The sequence below is a fragment of the Conger conger genome, chromosome 2 (assembly GCF_963514075.1).
Source record: "Conger conger chromosome 2, fConCon1.1, whole genome shotgun sequence".
NCBI classification, from domain to species: domain Eukaryota; kingdom Metazoa; phylum Chordata; class Actinopteri; order Anguilliformes; family Congridae; genus Conger; species Conger conger.
In genome coordinates this window covers 225,001-228,681 of record NC_083761.1, presented here as the reverse complement: position 1 = coordinate 228,681, position 3,681 = coordinate 225,001, and the positions used below count along the sequence as shown (strand labels likewise).

The following is a 3,681-nucleotide window of genomic DNA, read 5'->3' as shown; positions in this document are numbered from 1 at the left end:
AGAATGAGTCATACACATGCACACCCTAACCCTTAACCCTAACCCCCCCTAACCCCTAACCTTAACCCCTAAACCCTAACCCCTAACCCTAACTCTAACCCCTGACTCATTCTGGCTCTCTGCAACACACACACACACACACATGCACAGACACACATACACACACACACACCCACACGCACACACACAAACACACATGCACACACGTACAAACACGCACACACGTGCACAGAAGCACACACGTACACACACGCACATACACACATGCACATGCACACACGTAAATGCATTTGTGTGTGTGTGTGTGTACGTGTGTGTGTGCGTGCATGTGTGTGCGTGCGTGTTGCAGAGGGCCAGAATGAGTCATACACATGCACACCCTAACCCTAACCCTTAACCCTAACCCCTAAACCTAACCCCTAACCCCTAAACCCTGAAACCTAACCCCTAACCCCTAACCCCTAAACCCTGAAACCTAACCCCTAACCCCTAACCCCTGACTCATTCTGGCCCTCTACAACACACACACGCACACACACACACACACACATGCACACACACACACAAACACACATGCACACACGTACACACACGCACATACACACATGCACATGCACACGTAAATGCATGTGTGTGTGTACGTGTGTGTGCGTGTGTGCATGTGTGTACATGTGTGTGTGCGTGCGTGCATGTGTGTGTGTGTACGTGTGCATGTGTGTGCGTGCGTGTTGCAGAGGGCCAGAATGAGTCATACACATGCACACCCTAACCCTAACCCTTAACCCTAACCCCCCCTAACCCCTAACCTTAACCCCTAAACCCTAACCGTAACTCTAACTCTAACCCTAACTCTAACCCTAACCCCTGACTCATTCTGGCCCTCTGCAACACACACACACATACACACACACACCCACACGCACACACACAAACACACACAAACACACAGGCACACAAACGTACACACGCACACACACGTGCACACATGCACACACGCACACACATGCACACACATTCAAACCGCACCTGGGCCGATTAACCTCCAACATTCCGCCCCTCTACACAGCCGACACCTGGATACGAGATCTTCTGGATCCCTGTCCCACCTCCAAAAACAGAAATGCAAATCAGCAGTGTCACAGAACCTGTGAACCGGCGCCTCACAGAACCTGTGAACCGGCGCGTCACAGAACCTGTGAACCGGCGCGTCACAGAACCTGTGAACCGGCGCGTCACAGAACCTGTGAACTGGCGCGTCACAGAACCTGTGAACTGGCGCGTCACAGAACCTGTGAACTGGCGCGTCACAGAACCTGTGAACTGGCATGTCACAGAACCTGCGGGGGTTGGGTCAGGGCGGCTGGCTCACCGGGCCGGATGACGGAGCTCCGTGCGTGGTCTGCCGGCTGTGGAGACGCTGTGGTCCTGGGTGTGATTTGGGCATGGCATTCCTGGGCTGCGTGAGGGCGGGTCTCTTGGCGGTGGTGCGGGTTGGCGGCTGGTACTTCCTGTTGCGCTCAGCCTGCACAGAGTCCTCAGAGCGCTGGACCTGTTCAATCATCTGCAGCTGCTGCACTGCCTGTTTCCGCAGCATCAATGACTCCATCTGCAACACCGCCACCGTTACCACAGCAACCTCACACACGCACCACCAGGCACTGTTACCACGGCAACCTCACACACGCACCACCATGCACTGTTACCACGGCAACCTTATACACACACACCAGCAGCGGTCGCCATAGCTACCTCATACAAACACACACTACAGTACTACACACACACTACCGCAGGGCGGCCTGTAGCGTAGTGGTTAAGGTAAAGGACTGGGAGACACAAGGTTGGTGGTTCTAATCCCGAAGTAGCCACAATATGATCCGCACAGCCGTTGGGCCCTTGAGCAAGGTCCTCAACCCCGCATTGCTCCTGGGGAGGATTGTCTCCTGCTTAGTCTAATCAACTGTACGTCGCTCTGGATAAGTGCATCTGCCAAAATTCCAATAATGTAATGTAATGTAATGTACAGTGTGTGTCTCAGGGGTGAGGGGTATGAGCTGTATCTCTCAGGGGTGAAGGGTATGAGCTGTGTCTTTCAGGGGTGAGGGTTATGAGTTGTATCTTTCAGAGGTGAGGGGTATGAGCTGTATCTTTCAGGGGTGAGGGGTATGAGCTGTATCTTTCAGGGGTGAGGGTTATGAGTTGTATCTTTCAGGGGTGAGGGGTATGAGCTGTATCTTTCAGGGGTGAGGGGTATGAGCCGTACCTTCCTGTTCCTCAGCTCCCGGGCCTCTCTCTGCTGTCTCTCTCTGTTACACTCGTGTCGAACCTCCGCCTCAATCATGCGGAGCCGTGAACGCTCCTCCACCTTCCAGCTCAACAGGGCCTGCAGCAGAGAAGAGCTTTTTACCACACACACCACACGCACATACACACACACACACACACCACACACACACCACACGCACACACACACACGCACGCACACACACACACACACCACACGCACACACACACACCGCACACACACACACACACACCACAGGCACACACACACACCACACACACACACACACACACCACACACACACACACACACACACACACACCACACGCATGCACATACACACCACACACACACACCACACGCATGCACACACACACACACCACACACACACACACACACCACACTCACCACACGCATGCACATACACACGCACACACACACCACATACACACACACCATACACAGAAGCAGACACACACACACCACACACACGCACACACATGCATACACACCAACCACACACACACACACATGCATACATACACACACACACACCACACACACACACATACACACACACACAAGCATACACTCACACACAGTTTGTTTTGAGTTTGGGCCAGATTTCTTACCATCTCTATGCCGCAATCCCATGTGTTCTCTGTTTTCCCCCTTCATAAAAGAGATTTAGCAAAGTACCATGATTAATGTATTCATACTATCCATCTTTAACAGTTCCAGTGCTCAGTCTGGGAGGACTTGGTTACCGTACCGATAATCTTCCTCTCTCAGGAACTGCCGGAATACCTCCACCTCCTCATCCAACAGCCGCTCACGCATGTCTGTGAGAGTCATGTCCGGGGGCAGGAGTCCGTCCTGCTGTCTTTCCAAAAACAGCCTCATCCTGGCGCTCTGCAACACACACACACACACACACACGTACACACACACACACACACACACACACACACACACACGCACGTACACAAACACACACACACATATTCAGGTTTAGTTTGGTAAGAGGGGGTTTTGGTTACAGAACGAGGGGACGAATAAATGGAAGGGATAAATTGCTTCATTTGCGATGAGCTCATCACATGACTGATTCTGATTGGCTGAACATGGCGGCTCTCACCCGTCTCTTGGTGTTTGTTCGGTCGGTGACGCCCTTCAGGTGCTCCAGGTACCGCTGGTGGGCTTTATACTCCTTATAGGAGCATCTCACCTGAGCGGGAAAACGCAGGATAAACAACTCCCACACCAACTCCCACACCAACTCCCACACCACACCCCACACCAACTCCCACACCAACTCCCACACCACACCCCGCACCCCCCACTACACCAACGCACCAACCAACTCCCAGACCAGGAACTCTGAACCCCTAACCCA

The 3,681-nt window shown here is 52.9% G+C and overlaps 1 long non-coding RNA gene across 1 annotated transcript; it reads right to left on the bottom strand.

The window, feature by feature from the left end:
* Positions 1-1,534: 1,534 nt before the first annotated feature.
* On the bottom strand, positions 1,535-2,958 carry LOC133121997 (uncharacterized). Its single transcript, XR_009708067.1, has 3 exons — positions 2,918-2,958; positions 2,264-2,383; positions 1,535-1,606 (listed from the first exon to the last, which is right to left on the bottom strand). It is a non-coding gene; the product is annotated as an uncharacterized LOC133121997 (long non-coding RNA).
* Positions 2,959-3,681: the final 723 nt, after the last annotated feature.